Source organism: Pongo pygmaeus, chromosome 3 (assembly GCF_028885625.2).
Source record: "Pongo pygmaeus isolate AG05252 chromosome 3, NHGRI_mPonPyg2-v2.0_pri, whole genome shotgun sequence".
In the NCBI taxonomy this organism is placed as follows: Eukaryota; Metazoa; Chordata; class Mammalia; order Primates; family Hominidae; genus Pongo; species Pongo pygmaeus.
The window spans coordinates 27512200-27532169 of NC_072376.2; the positions used below are offsets into that span (position 1 = coordinate 27512200).

General features: G+C 36.5%; 1 long non-coding RNA gene across 3 annotated transcripts in view; it reads right to left on the reverse strand.

Annotated features, from left to right (window-relative positions):
- The window catches only part of LOC129035200 (uncharacterized), a 93754-nt gene that overhangs the window by 29739 nt on the left and 44045 nt on the right, over window positions 1–19970 (reverse strand). For all 3 annotated transcript variants that reach the window (XR_010126030.1, XR_010126029.1, XR_010126028.1), the window contains one exon: window positions 3380–3431. This is a non-coding gene — a long non-coding RNA (uncharacterized LOC129035200). The remainder of the gene's footprint in view (window positions 1–3379; window positions 3432–19970) is intronic.

The window sequence follows — 19970 nt, forward strand, 5'->3', positions numbered from 1 at the left end:
ATGGTGGAGATTCATTCAATGTATTATCTGTTGTATGATGAGTCCTGATTAAGATGTTGGCTTCATTATAGTAGAAAAACAAAATGTAAATGTTGTTTCTGCTCTCATGATTCTACCTTATTACCAGGGGTTAGCATGTATATTAAGAGAAAAAGGCTGGGAGCAGGGTTATGGGAACATCAAAATTTCAATACGATTAGGATAAAATCAATAACAATAGAAAGTTATCTGTTTTGGTTACTGTAGCCTTGTAGTATAGTTTGAAGTCAGGTAGCGTGATGCCTCCAGCTTTGTTCTTTTGGCTTAGGATTGACTTGGTGATGCAGGCTCTTTTTTGGTTCCATATGAAATTTAAAGTAGTTTTTTCCAATTCTGTGAAGAAAGTCATTGGTAGCTTGATGGGGATGGCATTGAATCTATAAATAACCTTGGGCAGTATGGCCATTTTCACGATATTGATTCTTCCTACCCATGAGCATGGAATGTTCTTCCATTTGTTTGTATCCTCTTTTATTTCATTGAGCAGTGGTTTGTAGTTCTCCTTGAAGAGGTCCTTCACATCCCTTGTAAGTTGGATTCCTAAGTATTTTATTCTCTTTGAAGCAATTGTGAATGGGAGTTCACTCATGATTTGGCTCTCTGTCTGTTACTGGTGTATAAGAATGCTTGTGATTTTTGTACACTGATTTTGTATCCTGAGACTTTGCTGAAGTTGCTTATCAGCTTAAGGAGATTTTGGGCTGAGACAACGGGGTTTTCTATATATACAATCATGTCATCTGCAAACAGGGACAATTTGACTTCCTCTTTTCCTAATTGAATACCCTTTATTTCCTTCTCCTGCCTAATTGCCCTGGCCAGAACTTCCCCAAATGTCCAACAATGATAGACTGGATTAAGAAAATGTGGCACATATACACCATGGAATACTATGCAGCCATAAAAAATGATGAGCTCATGTCCTTTGTAGGGACATGGATGAAATTGGAAATCATCATTCTCAGTAAACTATCACAAGGACAAAAAACCAAACACTGCATGTTCTCACTCATAGATGGGAATTGAACAATGAGAACACATGGCTACAGGAAGGGGAGCATCACACTCTGGGGACTGTTGTGGGGTGGGGGGAGCGGGGAGGGATAGCATTAGGAGATATACCTAATGCTAAATGACGAGTTAACGGGTGTAGCATGCCAGCATGGCACATGTATACATATGTAACTAACCTGCACATTGTGCACATGTACCCTAAAACTTAAAGTATAATAATAATAAAAATAATAATTAAAAAATAAAAATAAATACAAAAAAGAAAAAAAAAAGAAAGTTATCTGACTGTGAGGAATAGAGAAGTTCTTCTTCAAAGTTTCTTGAAACCATAAAGAGCTTGTCATTTCCTTGCTCTATGTATCTCTATATCTGTAAGTTCTAATGCAGCTGCTCTAATTTCCCCAGGCACACCTGGACAGGACTAAACATGCCCCCAACTATAGTGCATGCCATTCCTTATTTGGAAATCCTCCTGGCCATCTCATGTCTATCTTCCTCTTTTTTTTGTCCTCTTTCTCCTTTGCCTATTTAGGAAAGTTCCAAGCTGTTAACCAATTGGGTCAAGCTTAGAATGTGAGGTCCCATGCTGACCAACGGAAATAGGACACAGCCATAGGGTGATTGTATCAGGTTATGAAAGTTATAAATGTCCCCGTCTCCTTTGTTCGGCGTGCTCTCATGGTGAGACTGTTGGTGAGTTGTACCCTTTCTGAAGAAAGTAAACTAGCCTTGCTGAGTGATCATTGCCTTGGTGTGGATTCTTACCGATGTCATAAACCCATTTCCAACACTGACATATTACTTTTACTCTGTGTACTTTTCACTTTCTATTTGAATTGAAAGTAATTATTTCATCATTGTTTTTGTATGAAAGTTCAGAGGTCGTGTTAATTCACTACTTTAAAAAAACTATTCATTTTTTAACAAGTATTATGGAGTGCCTCCAACTTTCATTTTAGATATTGTCCTCGGTATTGAGGATACAAAGATGACTATAACATATCTGTGCTAGGAACAAGCAAAGCTCTTCCTCTTTGAAATTATACAATCAGTTGCATTTTTTTCTATCATTATAAGGATTTTGGTAGTAGAAAAAAAAAGATCACATATGAGCGATTTAAATGACCAGAGTTATGACAATAAAGCAGAACATTTCTGAAAAATAAAGGAGGCCTGAGGTGGCCATTATTGCTATTTCACCTGTTTCTGATTCTCTCACTGTGGGGTAGGCACATGGCAGGATTACTCAACCTTACTCCTCTTTAAGTGAGACACAATTATGTGATACGATTTGGCCAACGAAATGTGAGCCTTTAAGTATTAACTCACAATTTAGCATACTCTGTTCCTTTTACCAGTGTTCCAGATAGTGAGGATCCCATCCCTTTAGGTCTCCAAGTCAAACTCTCCTGCTGACTCAAGATGTTTAGCATGAGATAAATAAGCTTTTGTTGTTTCAAACTTCTAAGTTTGTGGGAGTTGCTCATCTATCCTGATGGATGTAGAGGCCAAATTACAAATGAAAACAGCATTAGTCACCCCCCAAGTTGATTTATTTTACAGTTTTGACTAGGTATTGCTCTGCTTATGGTATGGGTAGTAGAGAGACAGAAATAAGGTAAAGAGGGGCATGAGGGTAGAAATCTTCCTGCTTTGTATGTCAATCACATTGATGATTGACTTGAGAGTTGTGCTATGTTTTCCATTGCCAGAATGTACTTAGCTAAAGTGTTTCAGCAACATTCCAATTTCCCTGTGAAATAATAGAGAAACACTACATTGAATTGTTGGCAGAGTCACTTGATTGATGTTCTCCAGAGCCTGAACTTCACTGATGAAGTAGTTTCAGTTTTTTGCTAATTGTTTGGAACTTCGTAAAAGAAAATCATAGTAGTTGATGAAAAGAGTTTTTTTAATCTATATGCAATATTTTATTCAATGGATATAACATTTCCTGACAGAGACATTGTACTAAATTTTATTTCACCAATATGAAGATATGATATAAACACCAAATATTTGATACTCTTCCTGTGTTTTCTTAGCAATTCCCTGTTTGTCAAGAGTCTCTTGAGAACCAGATAATGTCAGAAAAAGCTAAGTGTTTATTTTCATTGGCTTTTGCATACATAAAACGGTTCAATATTTCAACCTGCAAACCTATTCACCTCATTGTATTGGTAGTTTATATATTACCTTTGTACATATAATAAGAAAACAAAATCTTTAATAGTGAATTATGGCAGAGATGATAAAACAGGAACAAGCACAGAAACATTAAGACTGTATCATTAACTTTGAATCAGAGCAACATAGATCAACTCACTGATATTTCATCTTTTTATTCTTCTGTGTGGATGACAGCAAATCTTTGGTGGCTGAAATCAAGAAAGCAAGAGAGAGAATAAGAAGCCTGGATCATCCATTAGGGTAGTACATGAGAAGTTCATAGCTTCATTTTATAAAATGTTAGAATCTTCTAGAGCAGAAGTTCCTACCTGGAGTGATTTTGCCCCCAGGATACATTTGGCAATACCTGAAGACATTTTTGGTTGTCACTATCAAAGGGTTGTGATGAGTACTACTGGCATCTAGCGTGTAACCCAGAATGTGCCTTAAAATGACAATAGCACCAAGATTGAGGAACACTTCTAAGCCAAACTATTCATTTTACAGAAATTATACTTATGACTCATTCATCCATATCAAAATATTTATTAAAAGCCCCATTAGCCAAGGGCCCATGCTAAGTATATAAACTACAAAAATGAACCTCAATAGTTAAAATCCTCATATCATGGGATTTGGGGATAGAGAAGGAAGAAAGACATGTTGCGTTCTACAGAAATCCTTTACATTTCCCTTTCATTCTACAAAACCTGGCATCTATAAGCCTACTAAATACTAAAGGGACGGGATAAATGAAAGCCATTATTATTCATTAAAAGAATAAACTCCAAAGTATATTCAACTACTTATTTATTGAGCAATATTAGGTTCCAAGTACATCTCTAAATGTTCACCATATGGATGCTAATAAAAGAAGCAAAAATCCTCCTCTCATGAAACTTAAGTTCTAGAAAAAGGAGGTATAAAAATGAAGTAACAAGTAAATTATACAGTATGTAAAGCACTTGGTCAAAGAATAAGAGCTGAAGAGGAAGAAAGAGGTTATTTTCCCAAAGGATTGATTTTTAGCAATAATTCCTACTAAACATTACCTGGAACCTTCATGAAAAATATGAAATCAATGTTTATGTTTAATGGAATGCTTAAGATAGAAAAAAAAAATGAATCAAGAATGAGGGTTGGGAGGACTAGGTTAGAAGCAGGGTTAAAATGTTAACTACAGTGGTCAGAGGATAAATCAAGGAGACAGTGACATCCAAGCAAAGGCCAGAAGTGGCAGAGGCAGCGACCCACACAGATATTGGGGAAGCATTCCAGAAAGAAGGAATGATGAGTAGCATACAAGTGATCAATGTGCCTGGAGAAGAATAAATGACAGCAACAGACAAATAAATGGTTTTCTCGAGATACTGACACTGCAGGTCTGGAAGGTGGAGTTCAAATCTCACAGCTCATTTTTAAGACTGGTTTTCACTCAACTAGGTTGGGGAGCCATTGGCTGTTTCTGTCATGGAGTGACATATCTGACTCAAGCTGTCACGCAATCATTTTTACTACTGTGTTGAGTATAGTCTGAAGCGGAGGACATGGAGAAAGGAGAGTTTAGGGCCAAAGGGAAAGAAATGAGACTAGTTGAGAGGCTACCTCCCTCCCCTAGTTCCCAATAACTTGCGATGGTGTCTCAGACCGGGGTGGTAGGAGGAAGACATGAAGAGTGTTTAGGTTCTGCATATATGTTGATATATTTTTAAGGTAGAGCTGAAAGAATTTGCAAGGGGTGAAAAGAAATGTGAAGTACAAGAGAGGGAGAGGCTCATAGATGGTTCTAAAATTTTGGTCCTGAGCAATTGGAGGCTTAGTTACCATCTACAGAGACAGTGTAAACCACTGGAGGAAGATGTTGGGTTGGGTGTGGGAAGGTAATATGAGGGGCTCAGATTCAAAATAAAATTGGTTGTGGGTCATCTACCTGAAAAAGAGCAGTAGGATTTGAAAGTCTCCTGAAAAATTTGGGGCAGGTAGGCAGGTTTCTCACAGCAGGTATCTAAAGTCTGCATGCTTTATAATTCTCCCTTTATCTCATTTGTCCCCAAGTGTCTCTTTTGCATTTCTTTTTTGAATAGACTAATTCTCACATATTATATTTTTTATTGTGCCTTATCTTAAGTTTGAGCTCTGGGACAGGTTTCATGTAATATAATAGTATGATCACTTCAAGTTTTGTCACACAGCAAGGTTATAAATACTGATTAAGGCATGAACAAAATGCTTCAGAGAACATGACAATGCAGGTTCTATAACAGTAGCCTGGAGCTCACCAGTTTGAGGGTGAAATTATCTGACAGCTGGAATAATGCATTTTTGTACAAATTCAAATATTTAAAAATCTCTTTTCCTCAATATCTAAAAAAACACTAATAGCAAAATTAATTACTTCCCAAGTTTAGACATGTCTATCAATTAAATGGTACAAACTATTATTCAGATAAGAAATTATATAATTTAATTGAATTATATTGTCATGTAGTATTTTTAGAAAAGTTTACCAAAAAAAAGGTTTTTACTTTTTCTTTCTACTGTATCAGACTGAAGTTACTCTATGCTTTTTTTTTGTCTTGTGTTTATTTTGTTGCATTGTTTTTCTTTTGTCAGGGCTACATGGACGCTCAGAGCAAACTGCAGTTTAAAAAGAAATCCTTAAATCTTTTGAGTGTTTCTTTACCCAGAGGAAATATGATAATATTAGTATCTGATTTGTAAATTGATGCATCTTGCTTATTGGTCTTCATGATTTACATGATGTCTTGAGCTAAGGGGTTTGTACAGAACTTGCACACTTCCATTCTTAGCGTCTGCAGTCCTGTTTGCCAAAAGCTATATTCTCTGACCTCCTCATAGTATCTTCTGTCCAGTGATAGTGAATGTCATTGCACTTCCCGATTTACAACTTCAGAATGGGTATGGCTAGAAGTATGAGAGCAGTTAGCTTTGCATATCAAATGCATATACTTTAAAGAATACAATTTGTCCTCTGCAGACCATAGAATTAAAAAATACTGCCAAATTCAACCTACAAAATGGGAGAAAATTTTCGCAACCTACTCATCTGACAAAGTGCTAATATCCAGAATCTGCAATGAACTCCAACAAATTTACAAGAAAAAAACAAACAACCCCATCAAAAAGTGGACGAAGGACATGAACAGACACTTCTCAAAAGAAGACATTTATGCGGCCAAAAAACACAAGAAAAAATGCTCACCATCACTGGCCATCAGAGAAATGCAAATCAAAACCACAATGAGATACCATCTCACACCAGTTAGAATGGCAATCATTAAAAGTCAGGAAACAACAGGTGCTGGAGAGGATATGGAGAAATAGGAACACTTTTACACTGTTGGTGGGACTGTAAACTAGTTCAACCATTGTGGAAGTCAGTGTGGCGATTCCTCAGGGATCTAGAACTAGAAATTCCATTTGACCCAGCCATCCCATTACTGGGTATGTACCCAAAGGACTATAAATCATGCTGCTATAAAGACACATGCACACGTATGTTTATTGTGGCATTATTCACAATAGCAAAGACTTGGAACCAACCCAAATGTCCAACAATGATAGACTGGATTAAGAAAATGTGGCACATATACACCATGGAATACTATGCAGCCATCAAAAATGATGAGTTCATGTCCTTTGTAGGGACATGGATGAAATTGGAAATCATCATTCTCAGTAAACTATCGCAAGAACAAAAAACCAAACACTGCATATTCTCACTCATAGGTGGGAACTGAACAATGAGAACACATGGACACAGGAAGGGGAACATCACACTTCGGGGACTGTTGTGGGGTGGGGGGAGGGGGGAGGGATAGCATTGGGAGATATACCTAATGCTAGATGACGAGTTAGTGGGTGCAGCGCACCAGCATGGCACATGTATACATATGTAACTTACCTGCACATTGCGCACATGTACCATAAAACTTAAAGTATAATAATAATAATAATAATAATAATAAAATACTGCCAAATTATGTTGTTGAATTATTGATTCACCTTCTTTTATTTTTCAGTTTCATGTTTCACGAGCATAAAGCTGATGGATATATTAGAACTTTTAATGACAGACCCTCATGAAGAAACAAGGGAAGAGCAGACGAGATTTCCTAGAGGTTCACTTTGTAGAAATATTCCTCACAAACAGCTCAGGGATGCGCATTATATACCACAGTACAGTTTAAAAGCATCTTGGAAACTACAGCATTATATGTTGACACTTCAGGCTAATACAGGGTTTTCTTCTGAGTGCCTGGCACTGCTAAGATGTTATAAAGAGTTGTTTGTAGCCCTTTATAGACAAGGACAAACTTGGGAAAATTTGCAAGGCAGTGAAGTTTCTTCAAGGTATGAACCTAACTTAACATTGAGATCAGAGAAGTGTAAAGCTCTTTATTTTATTCCTCTTCCATTCTCATTTTAAGAGAAATATATGTGGATTCCGTTCTTGCAGGGCAGTACATTTTTAGGAAAATTATTTTTAGGCAAATTATTTTTAGGAAATTATTTGGTAACACATTAGGACTATAAATCTACTTCCTCAGGCCTCTGCTGATGAATCTTTGTATAAAGAATGGTATCTGTTATAACCTGGGTATTATGAAGAATCATGAATACAGTGAGAAGACACACACACACACACACACACACACACACACAGAGAAGAGTCTTAGTCCTTTCTGGCTGCTATAACAGAATCCCATAGACTGAGTGGCTTATAAACAAGAAACATCTATTTCTTATATTTCTAGAAGTCTATGGAAGTCTAAAATCAAGACACTGGTAGATTCAGTGTCTGGTAATGACCTGCTACCTGGCAAATAGATGGACATATTTTAGTTGTATCTTCACATAGCTGAAGGGGGAAGGAGGCTCACTGAGGTCTCTTTTATAAGAGCACTATTTCCATTCATAAGGGCTCAACTGCTATGGCTTATCACCTCCTAAAGTCTCCACCTTCAAGTACCATCCCAATGGGAATTAGATTTCAACATAGGAATTTTGAGGGAACACATGCATTCAGTCCATTGAAGAGTAACAAAGAGAGAATAAAACTCAATTCTCATCCTAAAGCTTGGAAGAATAGGACAGAATCCATCATAGTCAACCGTAAGAACATTAAACGAAGGTAAAAAGTTGTTTGACAATATCTAACACAATCAAACTAAAGATCAATAAAATTTTGTAAAAGCAGAAAAGATTGTGGATTAATATAGAATTAGTTGTATGGAGCTTCTTCAGATTGTTAATGCTAATTGATGTCTGACCATCACTTCCAGGCATGGAGCATGTGGCTTTGGAATATATAAAATTAAAAAGAAATGTCTGTCATTAGAAGAAGAGAGAAGGTTTGTATAGAAACTCTAAAATATATTATTTTACCACTAGATTTTGAGAACTAAAAATAAAATTTAATGCCATCAACCAACTTAACAGACCCCCTTTTAGCCGAGGGGACCCCAGAGAAACCTTAAAAACTGAATTCCTGGCCATGGTGGGATGGGAGGTCAGACATGCCTTATGATGCTCACTCCCTTTCACTGTTCAAACACAACTAACCAGCACTAATGTTAAAACAGAGACCATAAGATGGACAGAATGGACTCTGTGGAAATAAGATACCGAATGATAAAGAAGACCTAAGGCCATGCCAGGCAAAGCTTAAGTCATGTACTCCTGCACTTAAAGAATAAACTATGGGCCGGGCGCGGTGGCTTACGCCTGTAATCCCAGCACTTTGGGAGGCTGAGGCGGGTGGATCACCCGTGGTCAGGAGATCGAGAACATCCTGGCTAAAACGGTGAAACTCCGTCTCTACTAAAAATAGTAAAAATTAGCCGGACGTGGTGGCGGGCGTCTGTAGTCCCAGCTACTTGGGAGGCTGAGGCAGGAGAATGGCGTGAACCCAGGAGGTGGAGTTTGCAGTGAGCCAAGATCACGCCACTGCACTCCAGCCCGGGTGACAGAGCGAGAATCCATCTCAAAAATGAAAGACAGAAAGAAGAAAGAAAAAGAAAGAAAGCAAGAAAGCAAGAAAGCAAGAAAGGAAGGAAGGAAGGAAAAGAAAGAAAAGAAAGAAAGAAAGAAAACTATGTTGGAACCAGGTGCGTTGGCTCACACCTGTAATCCCAGCACTTTGGGAGGCTGAGGCGGGTGGATCACCTGAGGTCAGGAGTTCGAGACCAGCCTGGCTAACATAGTGAAACCCCGCCTCTACTAAAAATACAAAAAATTAGCTGGGCGTGGTGATGTCCACCTGTAATCCCAGCTACTAGGGAGGCTGAGGCAGGAGAATTGCTTGAACCTGAGAGGTGGAGGTTGCAGTAAGCTGAGATCATGCCATTGCACTCCACCCTGGGCAACAAGAATGAAACTTCGCTTCAAAAAAATAAAAAAGAATAAACTATGTTCTAACTGCCACAAAGTTTTTCTTTTTTCTTTTTTTCTCTAGCAGCTAAATAAGCACTGGCCTTAAGATAATAAATGTTTAAAAAATTGTAGCTCATCTACCACCAGACGCTGATTCTCACCCTCCTGTTCCACAAGCCATAACTACAGCATTGACTGGACAAGATACTGGTTTCAGTATATTTCTCCTGATAAGATGACTGACCATGAGTGGTTCTGGCCAATTTACAGAGGCTAGGCACTTGCATATCTTTCTGTCTCTGCTTCACCTTTTGATGTATAGGTCCTAATTGTCATATATTTTAATGTTAAGTCTCCACCCCAAAGTGAATATGGGTCATATATAATATGTATGTTTATTCAGTATGCATGCAGTAGGACACCATTCATGAATATTCATAGCTCTTTCTATACCCTGTTGAGTATGTATACTTGGCCAACTCATTCAGCAGAAATCCCTGTTCCACCCTCCCCGCCTTTAAAGTGGCTGCCTTTCAGTTTTCAGCCAGAGGCTCTGCTGCCCAGCCTGTCAGAATGGTAACCCTGCAGGATGTAATCTTTTAGAAGATATGAAGTCTCCTTCCTAAACGTATAGCTTTCATTCATTATTTTTTAGTTGACAATTGTCATATTCAATGTTTACGTGTAGCAAAATAAATATTTCTCTTTGTCTATACAGTTGTGCCTTAGTACCTCTGGTGAGTGGTTCCAGGACAACCCCTACTCTCTCAAAGACACCAAAATCCAGGGATGCTCACATCCCTTGAGTGAAATGGCATAGTATTTGCATATTACCTAAGCACACTCTCCCAAATACTCTAAATCATCTCTAGATTACTTATAATACCAAACACAATGTAAATGCTATATAAATAGTTGTTTTATTGTATTCTTTAGGAAATGGTAAGAAAAATTCTGTACACATTCAGTACAGATGCAACCCTTGTAGGTCTAAATATATTTTTGGTGCTATGTTGATTGAATCCAAGGATGTGGACCTTGCAAATACAGAGGACCAATTGTATATAAAAATTTTCACCATAGTTAGAACTGATGATTAGAATGTGATATGCATAATAGATGTGTTTAACATTACTATGTGATTTGGTGAAATTTGCACTAATAGTGACTTTAAAAAATTTGAAACTATAACTTATTCCCCTTTTGTCTATATCTCAGTACATGTATGCTACAGTAAACCTCTTCTTTAGAATGGAAACAGTTCAGATCCAGATACGTCATAGATCCATTCAGATCCTCTGCAATGGGTACAGCCTACTCAAAATAAAAGAAAGCAAGGCTTTGAAACAATTATTTTATCTTTTAATCCACCAATACCTTGCAAATGCAGTATTTGGCACACAGTACTCATACAATGTATGTCCAAAATGCAAGAATTCATGCATATTTAATGATTTTATGACGTTTGTAATATTCATGTTTGCTCTGTGATGAAACTAGTCTGTAAATCAATGTTAACATCCCAAACTGCTTCCTGTAATTTACTTGAAACACTTCAGAAAATGACAATGACATTTATGTAAATCTTCAGTTCTTAACTTCAATTCATGACATATTTAATTTAGCTAGTCAAATTAAATATTTTAGTTCCCAAATCAAAAATTAAGTATGGATATTGATTTAAACATTTATGACAAATTAAATAAACTATGCTAAATTTTTTTAAATGCTTTACTACTAACCTATTATTATTATTAAAGAAAAATTATTATATGTATTTTATTTGATGGAATAAATATTCTGAAGTTGAAGATAACCTAGGCAGAAACAGTACCACTTTAAGTTCATAAATGCATTATCTTTTTTAATGTTCTATTCACAATTCCAGCCTAGAGAGCAAGATTGTCACAGACCTGGCCTCTGGTGGATGGTTAGCTATGTGACGAGGATTTATTGCAATTACTCATGCTGTGATTTAGATTAAGCAACTTGAAGCTTCAATTCACAAGCACTTATGAACATTCAGATTCAGATTTACTTAAAAGAGTCTGTTAAACTTCAGACTCTGGTGTAAAATAATCAGAGCTGCCCATTTATTTTCAATGCTAAAGTAAAATTTAATATAACCTTTACCACATTGCAAAAATGCAAAATAGAATTATTCTGCTGTTGAAATTTAGTAAACACCTGATCTGACCTGATTTAGGTGAAGTTGTACTTAGTAGAAATCATGATATATATTCAAACAGGTAGGGTTTAAAGGTTTATATTATTACCCATCTCATGGTAAATAATTTAGTCTCACTTATTGTAACAAATAATTTTTCTGTGATTTGGGTCCCTTCATATAAAAAAAAAAATCACACACTTCAGGGAGTTTATCAGGGTTTTTCCACTCTTAAATAGTGATGTCAGCTGTTATGTCCTTTTATCATTTTTCTCCTAACCTGTTTCAACAATCCAAGGTGTGTGAGAAGCCTGGGCTGCTAATGCCCATGGGCATACTAATGCTTTGCTTCTGAACTTGCTATTTTCTCTCTTGGCCTGTTAAATATGGCCTGCACACTCCACTGACATCACCTACGCTGTCATTGTGACCAGTAGTGTACTGAAGCTCTCCACAGAACAAAGCCTCTATAAAAGCAAAGAGAATAGTAGACTTCTGTCCTAAGGTACACTTTGCAATGTCCATCCCAAAGAAGCATTAATTTATGTTCCCTGAATCTTATGAATATGGATACTACAGATGTTTTGGTATTTAGGCTTTCATATGAGTGGACTGGGACTGGATTGAATGAAGAGACAGTGGTAGATGCTATACTTTCTTCTTGCATACCATGTGTGCTTACATGCCTAAGGATGGCCTCTGACTTCTTTATCCAATAAAATATGAAGCCTAGCAAAGGCAAAGGCATAAGTAACAATACTTCCTCTCCAGGGAGGCATGGTAAGAACAGAAATATCATACTCTTACAGGGGAGTAACATGATTATTTAAAAAATTTGCAATCCATGAAGCTTTATAAGCCAAGTTGAAGAGTTTTGACTTCCTTTCAGTATGATAGAAAATCATCAAATTGTTGAGAGTGGAGAAAGGAAGAAACCGGTCAGGCAGGCAGTTAGTGTGGGTCCTTGGTTGAAATCTTTCAAACAAAAGAATAGCCTGCAGGGGACTTGAGCGAGGGGCGGCATGGGGTGGGGGGTTGGGGAGCATGCCAAAGACATGCCCACCGTCGCACAGATGAGAAAAGCTACACAAGAGACTTGCCCAGACATGCCTGTAATGGAAAATTCCATCCTCTGACACGTGCACAGTAAGGGGAACAAAGTAATATGGAGTATTTCTTCTTTTGCTTATTAAACTTTCATTCCAACCTCATCCTTAGTGTCCATGCTCCTTAACTTTCAAAGGATGCTGGGTACTACCTCAGGCAACCAGAGACTGCTACATTGCATTGCATTGGCAAGACTGTTGCATTGTTTTAAGTAGAGGAGTGATTTAATATATCTTATAATTACAAAGATCTAGTAGTGACTATATCAAGATTAGATTAGATTGTATAGAATTAAAAGGGAATGTAAGAGGTCTAGTTAGAAGGCTATAGCTCATTAGGAAGATAATGAAACAGGATTGCTGCTGTATGGTAATAATGCAGACAGAAAAGCGAAAAAAAGTGGGATATGGTTAGAGAGTGTGTCAACAAGAATTGCACGAAACTGTATGTGATGCATAAAGAAAAGAGAGAACTCAAGTACTTTCTGCTTTTGGAGCTCTTCTTTAAGATAAAAATTATCATTGGGATTTAAAAGTAGACCTTCCCATTTCAGATTTTGCAAAATACAACTTACGTTTCTCTTATATATTTCCTTTTAGAGTTTATCTTTTTTAAAAATATAAACAAAAGTATTCTGCCTCTTTAAAAATGAGTCTGTGTATTTCTATTTCTATTATAGTTTACGTTTTCTCTTTTCCCTCTTCTTCCTCAAACTTTCTTTTTTACCTTTCCTTACTTCAACTTCTAGATGCCTGGATATCCGCCTTTGTAATCCAATTTCCTTCGCTTCCTCATTTGTATCCTCTTTTCCCACCTGCCACAGAGTTTGCCTTTTGTCATTTACATCTTGTTTTCACATTCTTACTAGATTGAAAAATACATCCCTCAATTAAGGATACTGCTAACAGAACAAGTTTCTTGGTTTAGTCCAATTTAAGAGTAGAAGGACAAGAAAGTCCACTTAATTATCTCTATTCTAGAGAAATGGAAGTTTGAAAGTTTTTTGCAAAATATAAGTTCACTTCCTAATTTTGCAATGTGGCCCAGTCAATTTCTAGCATGTAAGGTACAGAGGAATAGGTTAACAGAAAGAAAAGATGGTAAGCTGAACAGCACAATATTCACACCTTCTTTTCACTATATTGCTTTTTCCTCTGTTTCTCCACTACCACATGCACTAAACTTAAGTGTAAATGCCAAAATCAAAATAAGAATGATTGCTTATAACACCTATGCCACTCTTTTCCTCCAGTTATTTTAGTAAGACTATTTCTGTCTGTACTACAGACATGAATTTATTTCTCCATCTTTTTTCTGGAAATCACAGTAACATACTGTGATCTTAGGAAAGACAAAATGGATAACAGAGTCAATAGAGAAAATATTGCTTTAAACACACACACACACATACTCATGTTACGTCACTGTGTGAAATCCATTTTTTTAAACATGAAACATATGGGAAAACTACATTTCTTCATTTAACAATATTTTATTGAGTTTCTACTATGTAAGAAGCACTGTACTGGGTGTTGGTGACTCAAAGATGAATAAGACAGACATAGTCATTTTTATATGGATTCTTAGAGTGGAGTAGAGAGTTTTTAAGAAAGCATGTCACTTGCTAGGCGAGGTGGCTCACGCCTGTAATCCCAGAACTTTGGGAGGCTGAAGAGGGCTGATCATCTGAGGTCAGGAGTTTGAGACCAGCCTGGCCAATGTGGTGAAACTCCATCCCTACTGAAAATACAAATTAGCTAAGCCTGGTGGTGTGCACCTGTAATCCCAACTACTCAGGAGACCGAGGCAGGAGAATCACTTGAACCCGGGAGGCGGAGGTGGCAGTGAGCTGAGATCATGCCACTGTACTCCAGCCTGGGCAACAGAGCCATACTCCATCTCAAAAAAAAAGGAAAAGAAAGCATGTTACTATTTCCATTATATCCCTTGCAGTTTGAGAGGTGTAAGGACACATTCAGGCCATTGAATCTCTCTTTATGAATTTCTAAATATACTCAGAAGTCTAGAAGACTGAATGTGTAGATTTTCTCCCAGCACTGTCAAAAGGAAAAGGTGTTAATTTAATATTTAAGAAGGTCCCAGATACTCATTATCTTTTGAAGTCTGGCTTGCTCAGCACTTTCCACGATGAAATACTTTTGCTTATATTTTGCCATCTGAACCAGATCAAGTTTTTCTGGCTAGGTAATGCCTTTATATGAATAATATTGAAAACAAATAATAATCTAAGTAATCACCAGTATAATTTCTTTATTTCCCAATGAAAAATTGTCATAAATAATTGTGTTCTGTATTATCTCAAAAATGAGTTATTTCCTTCTCACATATAAACTAAGCTTTGGAAAATGACATGAGTAATATATTTCCATTTGGAATTTTTTCTAACATTGAGGACAATGATTACACTGTTGTTTCCAACAGAGTAAAAATCAAAAGGGGGAAAAACACTTTCTAGTGTTCTAGTGTTTAATTGCTTTTTTAAATGGAGGCTTTCCATTAACTTTAATTAAACATTTAATAGAGATCGTAGCCAGAAAATATATTTTCCCATTGAAATTAAATTACTTTTCCCCAAAGAAAACATAGTGGGTGTAAAACAGGGAGGGTTGGACTCTCAATAGAGTTCTATCTGCCTCCTTCCTTTTCAGAGTAATTACTGACCTGTTATTAACACTCCAGGGAAAATCCTTTTGGTGATTTACATTTCCGGATCACTCTGCTCTGTCTGCCACTTCACTAAAGACAGAATTTATCCATTGTTCAGCATGTGCAGGAACAGATGCTTCAGCTACTAATTCTTTGTCTCATTTGGAGCATCAAAAAATGAGAGGCTAGTTCTTGCACAGATCAAGCCTCAGCCTCAGAACCTTTTATATATCTTAGAGAGAGGTAATTTGAGAGCCCAGAAAGTTGAATGGAGGAGGCACAGATTTTAAATTCTAACCTAAGTTCTTTTTACACATCTGTAGTCTTTCCCACCTTAGCACCAACTCATATTCTCTAGCTTCTGTCAATTCATTAAGTGCTGATTTAGAATTTTATGGCAACATTTGTCTCAGATGAGAGTTACAGCAAAGCTCATCATTAAACCTTATAATTTTTAGTGCTGCGTATAATTTATGATTCCATTTTAAGATCAAATCCACCACAATAAATTGTCTTAAGACTCTGAAGATACATCATGTAGTTAGCTTTTTCTTGCAACATCATTTATAAAGACAGGATCTGACTTTATGCTTGAGGAATATATTTTATTTAGAGCACAACAACGCATTGATAGATTTGTCATAAATTACCTCAAAAGAAGAAATATCAAAAGGATAGTACACACATAATGATCTACACCATACACAATGGCATCAGGATCATTTGGGAAGGATAACAGATACTCAGGGAAAAGAAAATGAAATTGTTTTCCGACTTGAATTGTATCATTAGATGCTATGCAAAAAGTTATTCATAATCCGGCTCTAATTTACCTTTCGTTTCTAAGCCCAAATTCTGAAACTGATTCTTTCTTATTAACATTATACCACAGTTCTACTAAGAAACTTACTGTTTCAGCCCTAGACTACAATATTTTCATAACTATCCCCCATTTTTACCTACATCCTGACTACATCCTTTACATTGTTGTTTAAATAAGTTATTTAAGGGGAAATATGATTGCAAATTCCCAGTGCTGGTTGAAGTATTTCCGTGTTTTTCCATTCCTTATAGAATAAGGCTTCAAGCACTTTAGCAAGACAAAAAAGAACCTTTCCTAATTGGTATTATTATTCTCCTGCAAATCAAAATTTGCCATGTTGTAGAAAGTACTTATTACTCCAACAATATTCTTCTGTGTCTTACCTCATTATTTTATGTATCTCTTTTTTCCTATGAATATTTATTGTTCAGCTACTCTGCTGAAACTGCTGTGGTCTGTATTGGGTAAGAAAAATTGGACCTAGTCTCTGATACTGTGATTCTTACAGTCTGATGGGGAGACAGATATTAATTGAATAATCATATAAATACACATAAAATCACAACTGTGACAAGAGGCATAAAAGAAGGGAACACAGTGGTATTTCTTTTTTTTTTTTTTTTTTTTTTTCTGAGACAGAGCGTCACTCTGTCATCCAGGCTGGAGTATAGTGGCATGATCTCAGCTCACTGCAAACTCTGCCCTCCGAGTTCAAGCGATTCTCCTGCCTCAGCCTCCCGAGTAGCTGGGATTACAGATGCCTGCCACCTCGCCCTGCTAATATTTTGAATATTTAGTAGATACCAGGTTTCACCATCTTGGCCAGGCTGGTCTTGAACTCCTGACCTCGTGATCCACCTGCCTCGGCCTCCCAAAGTGCTGGGATTACAGTCATGAGCCACTGCACCTGGCGGAACACAGTGGTATTTCTATAGTCCAATTACAAAAGAGTGAGATTAAGTCAAAGAAATCGGGTAAACTTTCTTGAGATGGAATTTCAGAGCAAAGATCTAAAGGATATAGATGCTGTCTTTGCAATAAGAGAACTGGAAGGACATTAAAACAGAACCTTATCTACTTTCTTCCAGGCTTTCATTGATTTACCTTTTTTCCTCATCCACTTCTCCCTTTTCACATGATTCAAAATTTACGTCTCCCAGAAAACATTCCTCACTCTTTTCTTCTCAGACTAGTTAACCCCTCTTTCTGTCACCCCCCCAAATGGCACATTATTCACATTGTATTATTTCTCTTTTATGATACTTTCAACATTATTTTATAATTACTTTTTAATAATTATGATGCTCCAGTTGAGTGAAAGATTTTGGGGCCATGTCCTTCAATTTTTATCTGGAGCAGGAAATGTCAAGAATTCAATATGTGCTTGTTGAAGAAAGCAAAGAAGAAAAGGAAAGTAAATAAATGGAAAGGGAAAGAGACAACAGGAGAGACGGGCAAATAAAGAGATGGGAAAGGAGGAGAGGGAAGGAAGAGAGACCTGAAGAGGGAAGACATAAAGAAAGAAAACACAGAGCAAGTACAAGTGTCCAAATAGACACTTTTGTTTTCTACTACAAATTCACCTATTCATTAAGATCAAGGAAAAATTTTGGCTGGGCACAGTGGCTCATGCCTGTAATCCCAACACTTTGGGAGGCCAAGGAGGGTAGATGGCTTGAGGGCAAGAGCTTGAGACTCTCCTGGGCAACATAGTGAGACCCTGTCTCTATTAAAAAAAAATAAAATGGTCAAAAAAAATATAAGTTTCTTTACAAGGTCACTTTGATTTTTCCCAGACAAATATGCGTTCTTTCTACTTAAAACTTCAAAGTATTTACACTTATTACACTTTGCTTATACTTATTACACTTTGATTATACTTTGCTCTGTTCTGCTTTATGTCTTTTTTTTTTGCATCTACCTAACTAAATGATTTCAAAATCTTTGAGAGTAGGTTCCAGGTATTGTTATTTAATTCAATATTTTTATATTTTATATGTTTATTTAATTCATGAGATAAAATAAAATGAAAGAACGTCTCTTTCACTTTTTTCCTTTGCTAATACTTTCTTCCTATATTGGCCTGCTTTACGTTGAAGTCTCTTCAACCCTTTACTGATCTCTAAAACTCTTCTCTGTATGGACAGGAATGAAGTACGAAGTGGAACAACTCTCAATGCAAAGCTTAAGGTTTGCCAGACAAGTTTTAGGGACACATTTCTTAGCCAGAGTTTTTAGAAATCAGCACTATTGATGTCACCCTGGGCTGGATCATATTTTGTTGAGATAGGGACTGTCTTAAGGCTTTGTAGGATGTTCAGCAGCATCCCTTGCTTCTGCCCACTAGATGCCAGTAGCAACCCTCCACCACCGCCACCACTCTTGACACCCAAAACTGTCTCCAGACTTATTTGCCAAAGGTACCCCGAGGAGCAAAATCAACCTTGACTGAGAATCACTGCTTTTAACTAACAGAGTCCCATTTCCCCAGATATATTAAAAAATAAAACAACTCCATGAATTTTCCAGGGGATTTAATGTATGTTTACTGGTATGTCTACTAGTCTGGCATAAAGAAGATACTGCTTATTCTTATAATTATTATAGATCTGTTTGTTTCCTATATCTTTCCTAGTGAGGTATGATAACATATTGTCCTTTTAGACCAAATCACCATATTGGCCCAATAATGCAAGTGAATTATTTTTAAAGATTTTAAAATTCATTATTGTTGTCAGCAAGGAGTGGAGGGGACAGAAAGTGTCAAATTGGTGCCCTCAGATTTTATTCTTGTACAAGGATGATTTGAATTATTTGCCTCAAATTATAACTTTATGTGTCTGTCTATTATTTGACACATGTCTACCCATTCACACTAATAGTGAGATTTTAAAGTTGATTTTTAAATGGGTCATGGTTGACTTGATATTTCAACATGTGGGAGAGATTAGAATTATTGGCAAGCTATACTCCCTCTTCTAGATCAAATGTTGAATAAGGCAAAAAATCCATCCAAGTTCTAATTTTAACTTCGTTCTTAAACTATTTGTGGTGCAGAAACTTGTACAAAATTGCTAAAAGTAGTAGTTGGTTCCTTCTGACCACATTTGTATATAAACCCCTCAAGGAACTACTGTTAAGTATCGACTTTTAAAATGAACATTTTGCTTGCAGGATATCTCTATTAGGAGACTCTTTTCCAATGAAGCTAAAAATTATGTAACTCTCTAATCTAAATCAACGTACCCAATCTTGTTCTACAATGTTTATTTAAAACTTCATAATAATTACTTGAAACAATATGTATCATTTTAATCTTCCTAAAATGTATGTTTCTCAGTTTCTTTGGTTAAAGTCTTATATGATTTATTATAGCCTCTTATTATCTTCCTTTATAAAATTAATGCAAAATTTTCCATTGTTTTAAAACACCACAGTCAGTGTTAATGACATTTGTATTGCTCTTACTAAAATAGAAAGGAAAAAATTTTCAAAGGATATACCTCCTATTGGAGACAAAAATAAATTAGAGAGATAATAGAAATATGTTCCTTCAATTGCTAATTATGGAATTATTTTTAATACATT